At 46.2% G+C, this 23,739-nt stretch overlaps 1 long non-coding RNA gene and 1 pseudogene across 1 annotated transcript; both read right to left on the bottom strand.

Moving 5' to 3' along the window:
• Nucleotides 1–822: 822 nt before the first annotated feature.
• LOC119264019 lies at nt 823–1,922 on the bottom strand. The gene is made up of 4 exons (XR_005130709.1): nt 1,816–1,922; nt 1,662–1,739; nt 1,204–1,313; nt 823–951 (listed from the first exon to the last, which is right to left on the bottom strand). It is a non-coding gene; the product is annotated as an uncharacterized LOC119264019 (long non-coding RNA).
• Nucleotides 1,923–18,208: 16,286 nt separating this feature from the next.
• LOC119264037 overlaps nt 18,209–23,739 on the bottom strand; it is a 6,386-nt pseudogene continuing 855 nt past the window's right edge.

Genomic DNA, 23,739 nt, shown 5'->3' with positions numbered 1-23,739 from the left:
CCAACAGTTCTCTTATACCTGAAAGTTCACACCCCTGCTGCTGGTTTGATCCGATCCCCTGGTTCCCAAAGTAAGTCCTAGAGAAGCCGTGCTCAGATACCAGAGAGCTTCCTCATGACTGACATGGACAAAGTAACCCAGCTCTAGTAAGCATGGAAAGAGAAAGTCACATCACCAACAGCCACTGGTACATGGACCACACTGATAGTGTCCAGAAACTTGAAACCCGTTAACGAAGGCTTACACACCACCACAGCCAGTCTGTGACTTCCAGCACTGCCATTCATCATCTCTCCCAGCATGTATACATAGCCTAAACTTGACATGAGCTTGAAGCCCTGTGTTCAATCCGGCCCACCGTACAAGCAGAGTTTACTTTAACACACCGCCCCACTTTCACCATCACCAAAGCGGCTAAGGTTTGTTTACCGAGGGGCAAGTGACCTTCCCCCATTAAGATGCCACAGAACTGCCCCAGCTGAATAAGCTTTGGATTCTCTCTTCTCCTGGTTGAAAGGTTGATAAAATGTGGATGCAGCATAACTGGACCACCAGTGGGAACCATATAACCCATTATACCAGAGGTCTTCAAATACAGTTTCTGGTCTTGTAGTCCACTAAGGAGTTGGACAAAATACAATTAGTCATACCTACCAGCAAATATGAGAATCAGGTACCAGATTTAAGGTCAGGAAGTGAAAATTTGATGGTAATAAGAGGTTACGGCACAAGAATGAAAGCTTGACATGGCGTGCTGGTGTCAGTCAACAACCCCAGGTAGACTTCTGTATGCATTGGATAAAGACTACACAAGCCACAGCATTCAAGACAACCCAATTTTATTCAGGGATGAAGAATCCAGGAGGCATTGAACTGGTAGGGTCTGTGAGCTCATGGTCAGACGCTGCAGAATTATGCAATATTGACACGCACTTGGGTCAGCCAGGTTCCCTGGAACAGTCAAAGTAAAACCCTTCACTCCTTTAGAAGGTTATTGCTCAGATAACTTCACATAGAAACAGCCTTTCCTCAAGCAGAGATGTTCCTCATTGCAGATGCTGGAGCCTCAGCACAGAATAGGGTTCATTCGGCTCCAACAGCAACACAGCTCATGGAGAGTTGGATCAGCAGAACCAATGAACTCTAGCAGTGCTGCAGCTCCAGGCCTGGTAGTGAGGAACCCAGCCTGAAGTCTCACTTTACCTTCACGTTTTCTCCTCATTTCAACACTACAGCTGCAGGATCTCCAGAGCCTGAATCTCCAGAGCCAGAAGCTCCATCTCCATCCCCCTGCAGTGTTCCACTGTCAGTGTCTGGACAAAGATTTTAGACAAGATGAACAGGGAACAAGTAAAGCCAAGTACAGTAAGACAATCCTACAAGTGAAGTATTCTTTCCACAGTACTCCAGTAGAACAGACCTGTCCAATCCTGGTCTAGGAGATAGTTGCAATATTCAGATGCACCTGAAGGCCTGCATTACCTGGATCAGGGTGGGAGATCTCTAGGACCAGGATTGGGCACCCCTGCCTTCAAAACAGCCAGTTACTAGGCTTATGGAAGCCAAGACTCAAGTGGGCTTCTTACTCAAATTTTCTGTTCCACCATGAGACAGTATAACAGCTGCAATAATAACCCAGTGAAGGGTGAAAGTGTTCAAACCTCTGTAGTCTCTGATCAGCTGTGATAGGGTGAACCCTTCTGCACGTGCCTGCTCATGCTCAGCCAGAAACCCCAACACTGCAACAAGCGAGGATCAGCCAAACTGCTTAACATGCAGACTAGCTACCTACCAGAACCTCAGAGGTGAACTCACCATTAGAGACCAGCACAATCAGAAGAAAACCCACAACGACTCTCTGAGAAACCATCCTGAAGATCACCAAAAACCCAACCGAAAGACAACCATGCTACACTGCACTGCGGAAGGGTCATTAAATAGCAGCAGTGATGGAGCTCAGGTGTGAACCTCACCTGGACATCGTTAAGAAGGCTGGCCCAAAGACTGATCTGAGGTTCTCGGCACCAACTGCTGGACAATGAGTGGTTTCACCAAAACATGTCAGATAACTGTACTGTTATTAGCTTAGCTACAGTTTAATTTAAGATCAGTTTCCCAGAAAGAGAATAAGCCCAGTCCTGGACTAAATAAACACCAGTCATTCACATGCAGAGAATAAGATAAAGAACCAGTCTGTCTGCCTCTGTTGCCTTAGGGATCTAGCTATGTAGCTACACTGGTGACGTGAATTTCAAGCACAGTTTCAGGAGAGATAGAGGAGCATTGTCTCACCCTCCAAACTCCTCAGAACTCTTTTCATCATCATGAGCCTTTGGAGTTCTTCAATCCCGGCACTTCATCACTCTGGATTTGGCATTGTCGTTTGTTTTGTTGCTGGTGATAGAAAAGACTCACTGAATCGCATTTCAAACCACCTCCAAATGCGATTCAGATCAGATTTTTAAAAATTGACTTTGTGTGGTGTTTGGCCAGAATATCAAAAATCAGTCTAGATACAATCTGGATGTGACAGAAATCACACTTGGACTGTGAGTCTGAACAAGATCGTACTAACCCAAGTCTTCTTGTGCTTTGTCTTTTATGGCTATTCATAATTTAAAACACATCATTTAAATCCAGGCACCCTCTTATGCAATTCACAATCAAAAAATGTACTTGCTGAGTATCTGACGTACAAGGAATATCTCCTGGTTGTATTCAAGACATTTTTCAAATGAATAGCTGACATGAAACTGAAGGACAGTGAGTGCATGGAAGGACTAGAGGTAGAGTTTACAGGTGAGCGCTGCTCGGTGAGTGGGGCGACCCTCTGCACTGGGACCGATGCACATTTAACTAATATCACTAGAACAGCCGTCCTGCATCTCCGCAGTATCACTACATTAAGAAATGCATGATCTCTACAGGATGCAGAAAAACTAGTTCATGCTTTTATTACTTCAAGGCTGGATCACTGTAATGCCCTGCTGTCTGGACGTCCCAGCAAAAGCCTCAACAAGCTTCAGCTGGTCCAGACCGCTGCAGCCAGAGTCTCACAAGAACCAGAAAGTTCAACCATATCAGCCCAGTTTTATCAGCCCTGCACTGGTTACCAGTTAAATTTCACACTGATTATAAAATCAATTACTGACCTATAAAGCTCTAAACGGACTCACCCTCAGTACCTGAGTGACCTTCTCTCCCACTATGAACCATCAGGCCTACTTCGATCACAAGGTGCTGCTCACTACTGGTACCTAGAATTAATAAAGCTCCATAAGGGGGGGAGAGCTTCTCATACAAAGCCCCCCTTCAAGTCTTTAAGTCTTGGCTAAAAACTTACTTGTTTAGTGGAGCCTTTGGTGATTAGTCTTGCCTGTTAGATAAAAGGTGCAGATCTGGGGGTTCATTGTCATAGAGTATTGTGGTAAACTGGGAGCGGTGGTGATGTCGTCCCACTGCTCACATGTTCACTCAGGTGTGTTGACGGTTGAGTGGAGGGGCGCCGACTCTCAGGGAGCCTCTTGACTCTCTTACCTTTTGTTTTCTCCCTTGTAGTAAATGATGCAATAACTAGACCTGCCGGGGTCTTTGCTGCTCTATTAACACTGTAATCTGTGATTGGTCACTCTTTACAGAACTGACTGTGTGTTTCTTTGCCGAGTTGATCAGCTGCCCATCCTCTGCTTCTAATGCTGTTGCTTCTTCTGCTTTGGTCAGGTGTCCATTGCTCGCCAGCCTTCTGGACTGGTTTGACCACCATTGAGCTTCATGCTGTACAACACTGTGCAAACCTCACCCTCATGAACTGACCTTCCCAATGATACTGCTGCTGTGTAAACTAAAACTAATCTAATTAACCATTGCTCCACCTGTTTTTCCCTGTTTTGTATTTTAATACTTTATACTAACATTGTTTAATATCTCCCTTCCTGGATCAGATGGACCTTCTCCTGGTGGGGTCTCCCAAGGTGAATAGGTCTGGAGTGAAGACCCAGTCGAATAAGATCCAAGAACCCCTTCACGAAAAATGGACACAAACAATCATGTTTACCCAGGACAGGATCACTGGGACATACCCCTGGAGCCAGGCCTGGTGAACACCTGGTGTCTGAGTAGTCTATGTAACCCAGCCTGGCTTAGCCCGAAGAGGCAACGTGGGGAGACAATGTGGGCCCACCACCCGCAAAGTCCAGCATGGGGGAGCGGTGCAGTGATCTATAGGCAGTGGGAGATTGCAGCGAGGCCCTTGGTGGCCTAGACCCCTGCGGCAGAAACTGGCTCTTGGTACGAGGAATGTAACCTCACTAGGGGGAAGGAACTGGAACTTGTTTGGGAGGTTGAGAGGTACCAACAAAATGTACTTGGTGAGTCAAAAGTCACAGGACACATTTCATTTTATTGTTAATTGACTTTTATCTCTGGAGTCATCTCAAACAAATTGTGTGTGCTGACAAAATCCACAAAAAACACTACCTATAGCAGCACATCGTGGAGGCTTGTGACAGCATTTCTCCTGAGATTCTCATGCAGTTTCATAACAATTGGATCCAGAGCCTTCGGCTTTGTGGCCTCATAGCACCAGGGACAGCACATTGAACATGTCAAATAGTTGTGCATCACTAGCAACATTCCCAGATGTTGCAAATATCTGTGTTAACTTTTCAACTACAAGAGATATTGCAATTATGATTGTGGTGCACGATTCCTGAGACAGTTCTGGTCTTTAATACGCTACATGACCATTTTCCTATTGGTCCAATATTGTGGCTTTCAAGATGGCAGCCATGTTCCAGACACAGTCTAAAAGATATGCCTCTCTAGGTCTCCTTGAGGGGGGCCTGATTGGGAAGCCTGGCATACCCATGCTAAACCCGAAGGGTGAATTTTTATTGGACTTCTGTACCAGGTATAGACTATCCATAACAAACTAGGATGTTCATAAGTGTACATGGTACCAGAGCTCCTTGGGTAAAAAGTCAATTATGTAGTCTGCTGAGTAATTTTCCAATGCTGTGTGATAAGTAAATCAGTGTGAACGTCACCACTCAGCCCATAAACTGCTTTGAGTAGATACTGTACATGATGGATGTTTCTGTAGTGATTTGAGCCCAGTGTGACTGCTGCTCCCAATCACACGACCCCCTGACCGACAAACTGTACAGTTATAGTGGATTCCAAAAGTTTCAGGCTTTACCTGTTCTGTCAATAACAAATTCCTCTCTTAGCCTTGGATGCATCCCAAAGGCTCAAACTAACAGTAATTAGAGTTAAAAAACTGACCTCACTCCTTGCGAACCATAGACCTCTCTTGAATCTCCCCTTCATATGCGAGATCTTGGAAAAAGTTGATGCAAAACAAGTTTCTATTTGTATAAGAGTTGTATACACGGAAGGAAGAAAAAAAAAAAAAAAAAAAAAAAAAAAAAAAAGTCAGTCTGGTCTTGTGCTCTTTTTGTACTGTGATGTGGCCTTAGTAAAAACTGTGTGATATTTAATTAGCCACTGACTAAGGAAATGCATCCTGCTACTACTGGATTAATCTTCCAGTTAATGTTTGGGACTCAGACACAGCCTCAGTCTTTAAGCCTAGGCTAAAAACTTGTATTGTGCAACCTCTGGTAATTAGTTTTCCCTGTTAAATAAAGGTGACTCACAGCTACTCTTTTGGAATATGGAGAAGTAATCAAATGCACAGTAATTCAGGAAAAATTTTATTCAAAGACATACATTTCGATGTAGCTGTTGGAGCCTGCGAGGTCATGTGACGGGCCACCATAACTATTCAGACATGGCAGAATTATGGGCCGTCAACAGAAACCCTCAATCGCACAGCCACATTCCCTGCAAGAGTCAGACAAAACCAAGAACGTTAATACCAAGAACAGATAGGAGCAGCCTTTACTCAAGCAAAGATGTTCCTCACTGTGGAGGCTGGAGCACCATCACAGATTAGGGGCAATGGCTTAGCAAAAGCACTGAACTCCAGCACTGTTGCAGCTCCAGACCTAGCAGTGGGGAACCCAGCCTGAATTCTCACTGTTCCATTCATTTTTTTCCACATACCAGACAGCTCTACAGTAGCAGTAAAATCTCCAGACCCTGAACCGTCTGAACACCCTTTTCCTGCATGAAACAGAGCAGAAGGTTTGTGGGTCTCTGGCCTGAAACATTTTAGAAAAGATCAACATGGTGCAGGTTCAGACAGGTTACTAAAACACCACCACTAATCCCAAGTATGCCAGACCGATCCTCCAGGAAATCTTACTGCAGAAATTGCAGTACTGAGTCACTTCTAGATTCTGAAATTGGCTTACTTCACTTTTCTGTTCAACCTTGAATAGATCAGCTGTCCCATTTAAGTAGAAAAAGGATTTGAGCAAAAAGCTGGGAACTATCTAATAACTTGTAAAAGGCTCATACCTTCCTGCTTTGATGAGAGAAGCCCCTCTGTATGTTGCTGCTGATGCTCAACTGGAAACTCCAACACTGCAATAAGAGGAAGTCAGCCAAACTGAGACTCAGCTGAACTCACCATGAGAAACCACAAAGACATGCTGAGGAACCATGCCGAGGCTCAACAGAAACCCAGTCTTTAGAGAACTATGCTACACTGCAGTGCAAAAGGAGCATTAATTAGCAGCAGTGATGTTGCTCAGGTGTGCACCTCACCTGGACATCATTAAGAAGGTTGGTCCAAGAGCCAACCAAGAGCAAGACTTGCTCAGATATCCAGCACAAATCTAATTTTGGCTACATTTTGGGTGGTGTTCAGACTGCAAGCAAACCAGATTTGTTTCTCATATCCAACCCATTAAGATGGCTCTCAACATTGCTTTTCAGAAGCAAACATTTGTTTGTCCAGATATCAATCTATCTGCATGGGTTGACATGGGCATCAGTAACCATTGATGTGGATTTCAAATGCAGATGCAAGACAGATGGAAGAGCATCATCTCACCTGCCAAACTCTTCAGAACTCATCGTGAACTGTTGGAGCTCTTCATGAATACCAGCACTTCACCACTCTGGATTTGACAGTGTCACTTTGCCATGTTGCAAGTGATTAGACATTTTGAAAATCTGCTTTGAGGATCCAAAAGTGTCCAGACAGACACTTCTGTAAAAATCCAAATCAAAGTCACAATTCTGATCACCTCCAAATATGGCTTGGATCCAATTTGTAAACAGAATGCATCTAGATAGGCTGGACAGCAAGATATAAACTGAATATGCCATCAGATTTGGGCTGGCACTCTGAACAAGGCCTTAGACTCACAGTACCAACTGCTGGACAGCGAGTAGTTTTACCAAAACCAGAAGGTTCTCGATCCTTTCCACCACAATGCCCACCTGTTTACTTCAAAAGCACAGCATTCAGACAACTTTACTCTGTAGTATACATGCCTCAAAATAGTTAGCCATAAATTAAAATGTAACAGCAAAATTACACAATCCACTTATGCCAAGAATTAAGATGTAAACTGAGTGGTGTGAAACACCTCATTCTAGAGAAACTTGCCGAGTCAGAATTGTTCACAGTTGTGGTGATGGGAACCATACGTCCACACCAAAAATCTGCCGCACAAGGCTACTAAATGAAATGGTTATGAACTCCCTGCCTGATGACTGATGCTGTTTTATGATAGTTGAGAAGACAAATCTATTCATGGACAGATTCATAATATGCAGGGAACTGTGAGGCAAAATAGACCACGAAAACTTCAGATCCACTATTTGCCACATCAACATTCCACACATATGCACTCCTCAACACCAAGATCTCAGATTAGCTGGAGAACCTAGTGCTCCTGCTTGAGAACTCCAATGAATCATTGTCCAGCAGGTGGCACTGTGAGAGCTCCACTAGGCTCTGTGTGAACCAGTATTCTTAACAAGGTCCACATAACACCCACTTCTGAGCCACATCGTTGCTACTTTAGGGTTCAAGAACAGCAGGAAAGCTCTTGGGGCAATGGTTTAGCAAAAGCACTGAACTCCAGCAGTGTTGCAGCTCCAGGTCTGGCAGTGGGGAGCCCCCGCTTCACTTCTCCATTCATGGTTTCACCTACCAGTCAGTTCCTCCATGCCTGAAAAATCTCCAGACCCTGAACCTTCACCCCCATTCTCAAGCTGAAGCAGAGCAGAAGGTCCGTGGGTCTCTGGACAGAAATATTTTAGAGAAGATCAACATGGTTCAGGTTCAGACAGGTTACTAAAACACCATTAACCCCAGGTATCCCAGACCAATCCTCCAAGAAAATTGTTCTTACTGCAGAAATAGCAGTACTGAGGATTACAGAGTCACTTCTAAATTCTGAAGTTGGCTTACTTCACTTTTCTGTTCAACCTTGAATAAATCAGCTGCCCCATTTAAGGAGAAACAGGATTTGAGCAAGAAGCTGGCAACTAATCTAATAACCTGTAAAAGGCTCATACCTTCCTTCTTTATCAGCCTTGATAAGAGAAGCCCCTCTGCATGTTGCTGCTGATGCACAACTGGAGCTCCAAACACTGCAATAAGAGAAAGTCAGCCAAACTGCTCAAATTACAAACATAGCAGAGACTCAGAGCTGAACTCACCATGAGAGAAAAATGCAATCAAGAGAGAAACCACAAAGACATGCTGAGGAACCATGCTGAACCCCAACACAAACCCAGTCTGTAGAGAACCACGCTACACCACAGTGCAAAAGGAGCATTAATCAGCAGCAGTGATGTGGCGCAGGTGTGCACCTCACCTGAACATCATTAAGAAGGTTGGTCCAGGAGCTGAAAGCCAATCTGAAGCCTTGTTCAGACGTACAGCCCAAATCTGATATTTGGCATATTCAGATTGTATCCAGATTGATTTGATATTCTAGACAGCAGTAAACAAGTAAATTTTGGAAAATCAGATCCAGACCACATTTTGGGCTGTGTTCAGACCGCAAGCAAACCAGATTTGTTTCTCAGATCAGATCCTTTAAGACAGCTCTCTACACAGTTATTCAGGAGTGATCAGGTCGGACTTGTGTGTCCAGACATCACCAGTAAAAATCGTATTTAATTTTTTCTGTTGTAGATTATCACAAATCAATCTGAATACAATCTGAATGTGCCATCAGACTTGGGCTGGCAGTCTGAACAAGGTCTTAGACTCACAGTACCAACTGCTGGACAGTGAGTGGTTCTACCAAAAGCAAAAGGTTCTCAAACCTTTCCACCACAATGCCCACCTGTTGATTACTTCAAAGCACAGCACTCACCCAACTTCTTTACTTTGTAGTATGCATGCCTCAAAAATTAATTTGCCATAATTTCCAGCATTCGGGAGTACTGGGTTCTCCGGCTGAGCCCAGAGCTTTGAGAGCTTCCAGCATTCAGGAATACTGAGTTCGCTGGCAGATCTTAGAGGTTTGAGAACTTCCAGCATTCAGGAGTGCAGGGTTCTCCTACTGACCTAAGAGCTTCCAACATTTAGGAGCACTGCGTCCTATGGCTGATCTGGGAGATTTAAGAGCTACCAGTGTTCAGGAGTGCTGGGATCTTTGGTAGAACTGAGAGCTTCCAGCCTTTAAGAGCACTCGGTTCTCCAGCTGATCTGAGAGCTTCCAACATTTAGGAGTGCTCAGCTCTCCGGCTGACCTGAGAGTTTCCAGTGTTCAGAACGCTCGTTTCTCTGGCTGATAAGAGAAGGATTTTATGCATTTTTTATGTTTGTGTCCTTTACATTTTAAAAAGTTCAAGTTCAAGTTCAAAGTGTTTATTGTCATTTGTACAGAGGAAACAAGTTTCCTTATATACAATGAAAAGCTTACTTTGCTCCTCGCTAAGAATGCCAGATATAACATTAAAAAATACAAAAGAGTATACAACCATATATATTAAATCAAGAAATAACGCAATGTATAAATGTATATATTACAGTGGTATGGATGGATAGTGCTGTGCCTTGCCGGGAACATGATTATCTGCAGCAGAAATGAGTGGTAAAGTGCAATAGTGCAATTGTAAACATGTGCTACAGTTAAAGTGGCAGTAGTTGCAGGTTATTCCTGAGGAAAGAGTTCTTTACCAGTGGGATACACATCACACGCCTGTACCTAAGTCTGGCAGACCGAAGTGTGAATAGTTATTTCTGATTCAGAACTCTGATTGCGGTGGGGAAGAAGGAGTTCTTTAGTCTGGAGGTCTTGCACATCATACTCCTATACCTCCGGCCTGAGGGCAGAGGTTTGAACAGACCATGCTGGGGGTGGGTGGTGTCTTTGATGATGGAGGCAGCCTTCCTTTGGACTCTATGGTTGTAAATGTTCTGCAGAGAGTGCAGTGGAGAATTGGTGATCTTCTCTGCAGTCTTCACCACTCTCTGTAGGCATTTACGATCCATCACGGTCAAGCTGCCGTACCACACGGTGATGCAGCTGGTCAGGAGGCTCTCAATGACGCAGTTGTAGAAGTTGCTGAGGATCACCGGAGACATCCCAAACTTCCTCAGCCTCCTCAGGAAGTACAGCCGCTGTTGAGCCTTTCTGACTAGCTGCTTGGTGTTCAGTGACCATGTGAGGTCCTCACTGATGTGGACACCCAGGTATTTAAAGCTGCTCACCCTCTCCACCTCGAGCTCCCGGATGAAAAGTGGCCGATGAGGTCTCCTCTCCTTCCTTATGTCCACTATCAGCTCCTTCGTCTTGTCCGTGTTGAGGATGAGGTTGTTATCATCACACCATGACACCAGTCTGGTCACCTCCCTCCTGTAGGCTGCTTCATCTTCACCTATCACTGCTGTGTCGTCAGTAAACTTCAGAATGATGTTGTCCTTGTGGGAGGCGACACAGTCATGGGTGAACAGGGTGTAGAGAATAGGGCTGAGGACACAGCCCTGTGGTGTGCCGATGTAGGTGGTGATGCTGGCTGAAGTTCTGTTGCTGATCCTGACAGACTGGGGCCTGCCAGTCAGAAAGTCCAGAAGCCAGTCACAGAGGGTGGGGTGCAGGCAGAGAGTTTGTGGGTGAGTTTGTGTGGGATGACCGTATTGAAGGCTGAGCTGTAGTCAACAAAGAGCATCCTGATGTAGGAGTCTTTGTTTTCCAGGTGGGAGAGGGAGTAGTGAAGGGCAGCAGCGACTGCGTCCGAGGTGTGACGGTAGGCGTACTGCAGGGGGTCCAGTGTGTCCGGTATGCTGTCTTGGATGTGGGCCAGCACCACTCTCTCAAAGCACTTCATAATGATTGGAGTGAGTGCTACTGGTCTGTAGTCATTCAGGCTGGTGGGGGGGCTCTTCTTAGGAATGGGGACAATGACTGTCCTTTTGTAGCAGGTGGGAACAATGCTCTGGCTGAGAGAGAGATTGAAAATGGAGGTCAGTACATTAGCCAGCTCGTTCGCACATGCTCTGAGGGCCCGCCCAGGAATCTTGTCTGGTCCTGGTGCCTTGCGGGGGTTGATCTTTCTCAGAGCTCTGCAAACCTGGCCTGTTGATACTGACAGAGGGGGGGGGCAGGGGTTGTGTGGGCTGTGTGTGTGTGTGTGAGCCTCTCGGTGCTAGTGCTGGAGGTTTTGAAGCGGGTGTAGAAGGTGTTGAGGTCGTCCGGTAGGCTGTCTGTGGAGCTGATGTTGCTGGTGATGGTCCTGTATTCTGTGATGTGTTGTAGGCCTTGCCACATCTGCCTGGAGTCAGCAGTGGAGTAGAAGCCATCCAGTTTCTCTCTGTACTGCCTCTTGGCTGCTGTGATGACTTTCCTCAGTCTGTACTTCGCAGCTTTGTACTCTGTCTCATTGCCTGATCTGTATGCAAGAGAGCGAGCACGGGAGGGATCACGTGACCGATTTCCCGGGATGGCAGCACGCAGCTAGAGCTCTCGCATCTTTCCCCGTTTTCTGTTCTTTTTTGACATTTTAATATTTCTACTTGAATTCTTTTGCTGGTGACAGGATGGCTGAGATGTCTACCGCAAAATCAAGACCAATTCCCTCTCCAGTTGTCTCTCCAATCAAGAAAAAACAAAGGCAAAGTGACTCACCCGAATTCGCTAAAATGGCGGACCTGCTAGCCGAGTCGTTGGAAAAACAGGCCAGTTTACTCCAGACGCAGATTGAGGTACTAGCGGAAAACTTTAAGGCTCAGCTCTCCATGATTCGGGATGAAACCAGTGTTGGCACTTATATCAAGGGTGGACTCTGTGTTAGGCGAACAGCGCAAGCAGAAAAGTTTGCTGAATGAGCATACTTCACTTCTCGAGGCCATGGAGAAGAAGCTGGCTGACCTAGAGGACCGCTCCTGCCGTAACAACGTTCGCCTGGTGGGTCTCCCCGAGGGAACCGAAGGTAGCGACCCCACTGGCTTTATTTAAAAGGCTATCAAAGAGTGGTTTCCAGCACTGGGCACCGCCGAGATGGAAGTGGAAAGAGCTCACCGCGTCTACAGATGTCAGAATGACTCACGCAACTCCCCGCGCGTCTTCATCTTCAAACTCCTGCGGTACAAGGACAGGCAGCGTCTCCTGAAGGCAAGCAGGGCCAGCGGTCCCATCTCCCATTCGGGTGCTAATCTTCGTTTCTTCGTTGATTATAGCTCCTTCACTTCTAAGAGAAGAATGGCTTTTCTTCCACTTCAGAAGTCTCTCCGAGCAGAGGGTATTGAAAGCTTTTTGCTTTATCCAGCTCAGCTGAAAGTCACCATCTCAGGTACTGTGCACATTTTTTCTTCGCCCCAAGAAGCAGAGGAGCGGCTGCAGCTTCTGTTTAGGAACACCGTCAGCCCTATGTAACTCCTAAGTTTTCCGACATCGCGTGTTCACCTCCTCTGTTATATCTACCTTCTTTGGTTTTAAAATTTTATAAGTTTGATTCTTGGGGAGAGACCCTGTTTTTTATTTATTTTATTATTCCCCATTGTACGTTTTGATATTCAATATAAGGTTGATATATCTGTAATGTCAGGGGTGCGGTGCGATTTCTCGCTGCCGGGCTTAAGCCGGCTAACGTGTCACTGCTCATCTATATATTGGGTCTGGAGCCGGGGAGAAAAAAGTTCTCCCTTGGGTTCTCCCCGTTCCAGAGGGGTTTGTTAAAAACTGTTCTAATATGGGATTTATGGTTTTATGGCACCCAGGGTTGTTTGTTCTCTGGCCAGTTCCTTTTGATGTTTAAGACAGTATCTCATTTATTTAATAGTAATCTTCCAAACATTACAGTTATATTTTCTATTTTTCCTAGTTTATTTCGTCTTGTTCATCCTAGTTTTTATAATCATTTATGTCTGTAGTAACAGTATTGTCCTGGAATGTACGGGGCCTGAATTCGCCTTCAAAGAGAGTCTCCTGCCTAGAGATTTTGCGGAGGAAAAGAATAGATATTGCTCTACTACAAGAATCCCATCTTTTACACACCGATGTGGCTAGAATGTCAAATAAATATTTTAAGGTAGCAGCACATTCCTCTGCTAAGAAAAAACATAACGGCACATTAATTATCTTACGTAAGAAATTGAATATATCAATCCTTCACACAGGTGCTGACGTATCTGGTCGAATTTCTCACATTACGGTGATTATTGGTGGTAAAAAACTCACTTTTGTTTCAGTTTATGCCCCAGCTGTGTTTGACTCTGAGTTTTTTGTAGCTCTATCTAAATATCTCTCTAAATTCGATTCTCCGTTACTTCATTAGATCGCTCAAATGCAAATCACTCTGATATACAAATCAAATCCACCCTTGCTCTGAACGAACTTATCTCCGATTTCACTTTGATCGATGTATGGCGTACCCTAAATCCATCCTCCAGAGAATATACTTATTTCTCTGCCAGACATAAATCATTCTCCAGAATTTATGTTCTTTTGACATCTTCCTCTCTGCTACAAATGACACATTCAGCTGATATTTGTCCGCTCTCATTGTCAGATCACCATCCTAACATTGCAAAGATAACATTTTTCAAATTATCACAGCGCGCAACCAAATGGCGTTTTAACACTACATTATTGCAAAACACTAAATTTATATCTGATTTTTGTGCCTCGTTCAAGGAATTTACCAATTTAAACTATGGTTCTGTTCAAAATGATCAATTTCTATGGGGAGCGATCAAGGGCTTTATTAGGGGCTATTCTACTTCTTTTGCCTCTCACCTAAATAAAACAAAATTGTCTAAAATGAATCACCTTGAATATAAAATATCTACACTATCTCACTCTTTACAACATAATTTTGATAAATCAGTTGCAACTGAATTAGAACTGGCTAAAAAAGAGCTTAATTCAATTCTTAAACGACACACTGAATTTTTAATTCATAGAACAAGACAGTATTATTATTTTCACAGTAGCCGACCAAGCCATTTACTTGCTCTTAAACTACGTAGTAATGAAAGTTTTTCGGACATCCATACTTTACAATCTCCACAGGGTGACTTAATCACAGATTCTTCCAAAATGAATCTTATCTTCCAACAGTTTTATAAAGAACTATACCATTCCCAACCTGGCCCATATCATGATGATCACACATTATTTCTTAGGGATTTAAATTTGCCCTCTTTATCCACAGAAGAAGCGGAAACCCTAGGCCAACCACTTACATTGGAGGAAATAAAAACTACATTACAAGCCATGAAAAAATCAAAAGCGCCTGGACTTGATGGGATCCCCCAGAATTTTATCTAACCTTTTTCCCACAAATTGGTCCATTTCTATTAGACATGTTTAATAAGTCAATTGAATTGGGTTCTTTTCATAGGGATGCAAATATAGCTGTGATTTCTCTTCTCCTTAAGCCTGGAAAAGACCCGACTTTACCTACTAGTTATCGTCCTCTATCGCTAATTGGGGCTGACGTTAAACTTTTTGCGAAAATATTAGCGAGCAGACTGGAAGCCTATATGTCTAAATTAATACATTGTGACCAAACAGGATTCATTAAATCTCATTTCTCTTCAGACAATGTACGACGATTGCTACATGTGCTGGACCATACTCCCAACTCAGCAACACCATGTGCTATTCTCTCACTCGATGCAGAGAAAGCATTTGATCATTTGGATTGGAATTTTCTATGGAGTGTACTTGAAATAATGGGCCTTGGTCACAACTTCATAAACATGATTAAAATTCTGTACTCCAACCCTTCTGCCACTGTTATAACTGGTGCAAAATTTTCATCATTTTTTCCAATATTACGAGGCTCTAGGCAGGGTTGTCCCCTCTCCCCGTTTTTGTTTGCCATCTCCCTTGAACCACTTGCACAGGCAATTCGCCTCTCCAGCACCTACTCTCCTGTTGGAATCCTTAATACCCAGCATTACATCTCTCTGTATGCAGATGATATTTTGCTTTTTGTTAACAATGTCCCTCAAACTCTCCCTCATTTATTAACTATCTTGGATATATTTGGCAGTCATTCTGGCTACAAAGTAAATAAGACCAGGTCTGCTTTGCTCCCTCTGAATGAACCCATGAAGAATCTTAATATTCAGTCACCAATCCCTGTGGTGGAACATTTCAAATACCTTGGTATAGAAATTTACCCATCTCTCAATAAGACCGTACAATTCAATTACAATCATATATTGGAACAGGTTAGTAATGATCTAAAAAAATGGAATAAGATGACGGACACATTTCAAACACGTATTTCTGTAATTAAAATGAATATTCTTCCCAGACTTAATTTCATTGCCTCTATGATTCCTTTAACCCCCCCAACTAATTTTTGGAAGAAACTTAATTCTACTGTTTCGTTTTATTTGTGGAGAGGTAAAAGACCTAGATACAAATATCTCAATCTACAACGTTGTAAAACTGATGGTGGCCTCTCAATTCCGAATTTTAAGTTATACTACTATTCCTTTGTCCTCAGAGCTTTAACAGTGTGGCTTAACCCTGACGTAAAGACTTCATGGCGCCCTGTAGAAGAATGTATAGTCGCTCCCCATAGACTACAAGATTTCATTTACTCTAATATTTCGCTCAAGAACTGTACATTGAAATATGGACCAGTCATTAGCAACTTACTTTCCGTCTGGAGAGATGTAGAAAAAATAACAAATGTCACCTCCATGTGGCACAAAGACTCCCCGATTTTTCATAATTATAAACTCCTTACCGCCAATAAACCTTTTTCTTTCCCTGCATGGCAACAAAATGGAATTAACACTCTGGGCGATGTCATTGGTGAGGCTGGTCTCCGGACATTCCAGGACTTACAATCTTTTTACAATTTACCTGGTTTCTCTTTCTTTCTTTATTTACGCCTGCGCGCCGCCATGAAAACATATGGGGTTCCTTGGAATTCTCCTTTGTCTCCTCACCCTTTACAGCATTTTTTCTATGGCAATATGGAAACACGAGGCTTGGTCTCAGCCATCTACATTACACTACTCAAAACCACATACAAACCATTAGGAATTCAGACAATCTGGGAAAAAGAACTCAAACTTGCTGATGATCAAATTGATTGGCAAACAGTCTGGAACAATATTATCTCTTCCTCAAAAAATCCAAATCATCAGTTAATCCATTATCATTTTGTGTTTAAATACTATTTGACACCTTGTAAGCGTTATTTTATGCACCTTACCACTTCTCCTTTGTGTACATTTTGTTCTTATGGTGCATATGGTACCTTTCTGCACATGTTCTGGGAATGCCCCAAGGTGTACAAATTTTGGACTAAAGTCTCTTCTACATTGTCAGAAATTTTGGGGACCACAATCCCGATGTCACCTCAACTTTTTCTTCTGAATGATGACTCCTGTTGTAATTTGAACAGCACAGAAAAGAAAGTCTGGATGGCTGGCACAACTGTAGCCAAAAAATTACTGGCTTTGCATTGGCAACCCCCACATTCCCTGAACCAGAGAAAATGGATTCTTTCCTGTATTGACGTTGTCAACCTGGAACTTTCAACTGCCCGCATTCATGGCGCTAAGGAAAAGACACTAATGGCTTGGGAGAACGCTGCTGACATGTTTACAACACTGCTTTGAACTTGTCTAATCATATCTCTGATCACTGTTTTTAACGTAACATTGTTTTTGATTTAACTGGCTACTGGAGAAGGGTGCCTTGGGGAGGGGGGGTGGGAGTTCGTGGGAGGTGTACACAATCACCCCCATTCTTGATTTTATACTGTAATGTATGTTATTGCTTATAGGTGGAAAATAATGAAAATAAATAAATAATTGATCAAAAAAAAAAAAAAAAAAAAAAAAAAAAGAGCGAGCACAGAGCATGTGTCGTACCTGACTGTTAATCCAGGGCTTCTGGTTGGGAAACCTCTTCACTTGTGTGGTGGCCACGATGTTATCCACACACATGCTGATGTAACCAGACACGTGTTCAGCATATTCCTGAATGCTTTGGTAACCGGATGTGTTTGTTTCAGTCTTTGTCTGTAAGCCGGGTACATGAACAAGGAGATGTGGTCTGAGAGTCCAAAGTGGGGGCGGGGTGCAGCCCTGTATGCACCGCGTACATTACTGTACACGTGATCCAGGATGTTTTTGTCACGAGTTGGAACGTCCACGTGTTGGAAGTATTTCGGAAATACAGTCCGTAAGTTGCACTGGTTGAAATCACCGGCAATGATAAACACAGCATCAGGGTGAGCCGTCTCTAACGTGCTGATGATGTCATGGAGTTTGCCGAGCGCTGCCGCAGCGTTAGCCCGCGGATTTATATAAACAGATGTTAAAAACACAGCACAGAACTCCCTTGGTAAATAATAGGGATGACATTTTAACAGCAGGAACTCCAGGTCTGGTGAGCAGTGCTTATAAACGGTCCGTATGTCTCTACACCACGCGTTGTTTACAAGCACACACACACCTCCACCCTTAGCCTTACCGGAGGCTGCCGTGCGATCTCCACGATGCACAGAGTGAGTCTCTAGCTGGATAGCGCTGTCCGGTACTCTGTCTGAGAGCCAGGTTTCAGTGAACATTAGAGCGCAGCACTCTCTTGTTTCCCGCTGAGATGTTATCCTAGCTCTCAGCTCGTCCAGCTTGTTCTCCAGTGACCGCACGTTAGCTAGCAAGAGGCTAGGCACTGGTGGTCGGCTAGCGCGAGCCTTTAGCCTAGCATGCAGCCCTCCCCTCTTGCCTCGCTTGCGTCGCCGCCTCTGGAGCGCTCTCCTCGGATCAGCGTGCTCACTCGCGGTCGGTAGGTCTGGGTCTTCTTGGTGGTGGTGGTGGCTGCGGGAGCGGGCTGCCAGCTGACCCCCGGGTGGGGCTGTTTCTCAGGGTTTGGGCTCTCGGTTCCAGTGAAGGGTGATGTTGATGCTAAAGCACAAAGTCATTTTCCATAAAGACACTGAGTGACCAGTTTGGTGTGGAGGAACTCCAGTGGCCTCAGAGTCCTGACCTCAACCCCACTGAACACCTTTGGGATGAACTATAATGAAGATTGTGAGCCAGACCCATCATCACTGTCTGACCTCACAAATGCTCTTCTGGATGAACAGGCAGAAATTCCTACAGGCTCTCTCTGGAATCTTGTAGAAACTTCCTGGAAGAGTGGAAACTGTTACAGCTGCAAAGGGGGACCAACTCTATATTAATGCCCATGGTTTTCGATTGGGACACCCAAAGAGTTCATAGAGGTGTGATGGTCAGGTGTCCACATACTTTTGGCCATATACTGTATGTTAGCATAGGTAGCTAAACAGCAACTGAGTACCTGAGTTATAGCATTCCAGTTAGCTGTTGTAGCTAAAGTTAGCTGAGTTAGTTAGTTATAGTAGCCTAATTAGCTAAAGCTGCTTTGTTAACCAATTTAGCCCATTTAGCTTATGATAACTTAGCAATGGTAGCCCAATTAGCTACAGTAGTTAGCTGCAGTAACCTTGTTAACAAAGTTAGCCTAGTTAGCGATAGCATCCAAAATCACTAGCTGACAGTGCTGAGCTATGTGGACTTGTCTGCATTCTGATTGGCTATGCACAGTAAAACAGTGCACTGTGATTGGTCACGTCAGCCTCCTCCTAACAAAGTAGGTGGTTCTTGGTCACATTATGCAATAAAAAGTGCCAGAATCTGCCTTGTGAGACAAGGCATCTTAAACCCTAGCCCCTGTACCCTAAGCCTTGACCCCTAGTGCCTAGCCTCTAATGCCTAGCCCCTGTACCCTAAGCCTTGACCCCTAGTGCCTAGCCCCTGTACCCTAAGCCATGACCCCTAGTGCCTAGCCTCTAATGCCTAGCCCCTGTACCCTAAGCCTTGACCCCTAGTGCCGAGCCCCTGTACCCTAATTCATGACCCCCTAGTGCCTAGTCTCTAATGCCTAGCCCCTGTACCCTAAGCCATGACCCCTAGTGCCTAGCCTCTAATGCCTAGCCCCTGTACCCTAAGCCTGGAAGTCTAGGGCCTAGCCTCTAATGCCTAGCCTCTGTACCCTAAGCCTGGACCCCTAGTGCCTAGCCTCTAATGCCTAGCCCCTGTACCCTAAGCCATGACCCCTAGTGCCTAGCCTCTAATGCCTAGCCCCTGTACCCTATCCCTGGAAGTCTAGGGCCTAGCCTCTAATGCCTAGCCCCTGTACTCTAAGCCTTGACCCCTAGTGCCTAGCCTCTAATGCCTAGCCCCTGTACCCTAAGCCTGGACCCCTAGTGCCTAGCCTCTAATGCCTAGCCCCTGTACCCTAAGCCTAGACCCCTAGTGCCTAGCCTCTAATGCCTAGCCCCTGTACCCTAACCCTAGAAGTCTAGGGCCTAGCCTCTAATGCCTAGCCCCTGTACCCTAAGCCTAGACCCCTAGTGCCTAGCCCCTGTACCCTAACCCTGGAAGTCTAGGGCCTAGCCTCTAATGCCTAGCCCCTGTACCCTAACCCTGGAAGTCTTAGGGCCTAGCCTCTAATGCCTAGCCCCTGTACCCTAACCCTGGAAGTCTAGGGCCTAGCCTCTAATGCCTAGCCCCTGTACCCTAAGCCTGGACCCCTAGTGCCTAGCCTCTAATGCCTAGCCCCTGTACCCTAACCCTGGAAGTCTTAGGGCCTAGCCTCTAATGCCCCTGTACCCTAAGCCTTGACCCCTAGTGCCTAGCCTCTAATGCCTAGCCCCTGTACCCTAAGCCTTGACCCCTAGTGCCTAGCCTCTAATGCCTAGCCCCTGTACCCTAAGCCTTGACCCCTAGTGCCAAGCCCCTAATGCCTAGCCCCTGTACCCTTGACCCCTAGTGCCAAGCCCCTAATCCCTAGTCCCTGTACCTTGACCCCTAGTGCCAAGCCCCTGATCCTTAGCCCTTGTCCCCTAGTGCCAAGCCACTAATCCCCAGCCCTTGACCCGTAGTGCCAAGTCCCCTACCCTAACTCCTAAACTCTAAACTGTAACTATTCCTCATCATGCTACCGGAAGAACACCACAGTGAGTAATCCTGAAAGAGAGAGAGAGTGAGAGAGATAGAGTTAGTATCAGATGAGTTAGTGTTACGTTAGAGTAATTACTGTTCCACAGTGCGGTGTGTGTGTGTGTATGTGTGTGTCTCACCGATTGTGTATGCGCACACTAGCTTCTGTGTGAGGGTGACGTGTGTGTGTGTGAGGTGGTAGCAGGGTGGAGGGCTCAGTGTGCAGAGGGAGCATTAACACCACCACACACACACCACACACACAAACACCAACACCATCAACCGAGTCACACTCCCACCTGAGCAGGAACACAGACACTCTCATCATCATCTGCAGCACTAAAGTGATAATTCAGTGAAAAAAGAAAAAAACTTTTTCAAAGGGGAACTCCAGCAATATTTCCAAACTTTCTCCATAATTAAGTGGTTACCCAGTGGTGGTGATGGGAACCAGACGTCCCCCCCTAAAAGCTGCTTACAGTGGTGGTGATGGGAACCAGACTTCCACCCCTAAAAGCTGCTCACAGTGGTGGTGATGGGAACCAGACGTCCCTCTAAAAGCTCCTACAGAAAGTTCCTACATGAACTGGTTCTGAATTCACTGCCTGATGACTGAGACGCTGTTTTATGAGAGTTTAGAGAACTTCCACTCCATTCATGGTGGAGGGAGACATGCAGGGCGCTGTGCGGCAAAATAGTCCCCAAAGAAAACTCAGTATTCCAGATTTTCCACTGTTTTCCATCATCAACATTCCATATAAGCTCAGAAGACTCGTGTAGGTTCTCTGGTGGTTCTGGATGGTAAATAAAGTGTCTATATCTGTGTTGTAGTCATGGCGACGCCTGGTCCCATCACCACCACTGTAAAGACATTTTACTGAATTATGGGTGTATTTTGGAAAGCTGGCTTAGTTCCCCTTTAGGGTGTATGAGTGGTGTGTCTCCGACCTGTGGTGGGGCAGTAGAAGGCTTGTGTGGTGTTGGAGGGTGGTAGTGGTTTTGGTGGGGGTAAGTTGGCTCCTCTAAAACTCTCCTGCCCCTCCCTCAGTTCCGCCCCCACCTCCCTGCTGCCCCTCTGCCCCCCAGACCCCCAGATGTCCAGCCTGAAGCGGCTTCTCCGGCCCCACAGCCACCAGCTCATGTCCCTCTACCTCACCACACTGCACAAAGACACACAAGGGCATGCTGGGAAATGCAGTTTCACACAATCTGAATCACTACAGAGAGAGTTTGAGAGAGTTAAAGGGCGAGAGACACATATCAACACAGGAGCGAGACCTTCGAGGAGCTTCGGTCACTGAGTACAGAGAGGGGCTGGTACACCACACCGAGAGAGAGAGAGGGGGGGGGAGGGGGAGAGAGAGGGAGAGAGACAGAGAGAGACAGAGAGAGACAGAGAGAGAGAGAGAGAGAGAGAAAGAGAGGGGGGAGAGAGAGGTGGGGGAGACAGAGTGGGGGAGACAGATTGGGGGGGTGAGAGACAGAGAGAGAGAGAAAGGGGGGGGGAGGGGGAGAGAGAGGGAGAGAGACAGAGAGAGACAGAGGGAGAGAGAGAGAGACAGAGAGAGAGAGACAGAAACAGAAAGACAGACAGAGACAGAGAGAGAGAGGGAGAGAGAGACAGAGAAAGAGAGAGAGGGAGAGAGAGGGAGAGAGGGAGAGAGAGAGAGAAGGGGGAGAGAGGGAGAGAGAGAGGGGGAGACGGAGAGAGAGAGAGAGAGAGAGAGACAGAGAGGGGGAGAGAGAGACAGAGAGGGGGAGAGAGAGGGAGAGACAGAGAGAGAGAGACAGAGAGAGAGAGGGGGAGAGAGAGACAGAGGGAGAGAGGGGGGAGAAAGAGACAGAGAGAGAGAGAGAGGGAGACAGAGAGAGAGAGACAGAGAGAGAGGGGGGGGGGGGAGACAGAGAGAGAGAGACAGAGAGAGAGAGGGAGACAGAGAGGGTGGGAGAAAGAGACAGAGAGAGACAGAGAGAGAGAGGGAGACAGAGAGGGGGGGAGAAAGAGACAGAGAGAGAGAGAGACAGAGAGAGGGAGACAGAGAGAGAGAGACAGAGAGAGAGGGGGAGACAGAGAGAGGGGGGGGAGACAGAGTGGGGGGTGAGAGACAGAGAGAGAGAGACAGAGAGAGAGACAGAGAGAGAGAGAGGGGGAGACGGAGAGAGAGAGAGACAGAGAGGGAGAGAGAGAGGGGGAGACGGAGAGAGAGAGAGACAGAGAGGGGGAGAGAGAGACAGAGAGGTGGAGAGAGAGACAGAGAAAGAGACAGAGAGAGAGAGGGGGAGAGAGAGACAGAGAGAGAGAGACAGAGGGAGAGAGGGGGGGAGAAAGAGACAGAGAGAGAGAGGGAGACAGAGAGAGAGAGACCGAGAGGGGGGGGGGACAGAGTGGGGGGGTGAGAGACAGAGAGAGAGAGACAGAGAGAGAGAGAGAGAGGGAGAGACAGAGATGGAGAGAGAGACAGACACAGAAAGACAGACAGAGACAGAGAGACAGAGAGAGAGAGAGGGAGAGAGAGACACAGAGAAAGAGAGAGAGGGGGAGAGAGGGAGAGAGAAGGGGGCAGAGAGGGAGAGAGAGGGGGGAGACGGAGAGAGAGAGACAGAGAGGGGGACAGAGAGACAGAGAGGGGGAGAGAGGGAGAGACAGAGAGAGAGTGGGAGAGAGAGACAGAGGGGGAGAGAGAGACAGAGGGAGAGAGGGGGGGAGAAAGAGACAGAGAGAGAGAGAGAGAGACAGAGAGAGAGAGGGAGACAGAGAGAGAGACAGAGAGGGAGAGAGAGAGACAGAGAGGGAGAGAGAGACAGAGAGAGAGAGACAGAGAGAGAGGGGGGGGGACAGAGAGAGAGGGGGGGAGAGAAAGAGACAGAGAGACAGAGAGAGAGAGAGGGGGGGGAGAAAGAGACAGAGAGAGACAGAGAGAGAGACAGAGAGAGAGACAGAGAGACAGACAGAGAGAGGGGGGGGGAAGAGACAGAGAGAGAGAGAGAGACAGAGAGAGAGAGAGGGGGGGGGGAGAAAGAGACAGAGAGAGAGAGACAGAGAGAGGGGGGAAGAGAGAGAGAGAGAGACAGAGAGAGAGAGGGAGAGAGACAGAGAAACAGAGAGAGAGATGGAGGGAGAGAGAGAGAGAGATGGAGGGAGAGAGAGAGAGATGGAGGGAGAGAGAGAGATGGAGGGAGAGACAGATGGAGGGAGAGAGATGGAGGGAGAGAGAGAGAGAGAGAGAGAGATGGAGGGAGAGAGAGAGATGGAGGGAGAGAGATGGAGGGAGAGAGAGATGGAGGGAGAGAGATGGAGGGAGAGAGAGAGAGATGGAGGGAGAGAGATGGAGGGAGAGAGAGATGGAGGGAGAGAGATGGAGGGAGAGAGAGAGAGATGGAGGGAGAGAGAGATGGAGGGAGAGAGATGGAGGGAG

This window comes from Pygocentrus nattereri, chromosome 9 (assembly GCF_015220715.1).
Source record: "Pygocentrus nattereri isolate fPygNat1 chromosome 9, fPygNat1.pri, whole genome shotgun sequence".
NCBI lineage: Eukaryota > Metazoa > Chordata > Actinopteri > Characiformes > Serrasalmidae > Pygocentrus > Pygocentrus nattereri.
This window is presented reverse-complemented; position numbering and strand designations above follow the sequence as displayed.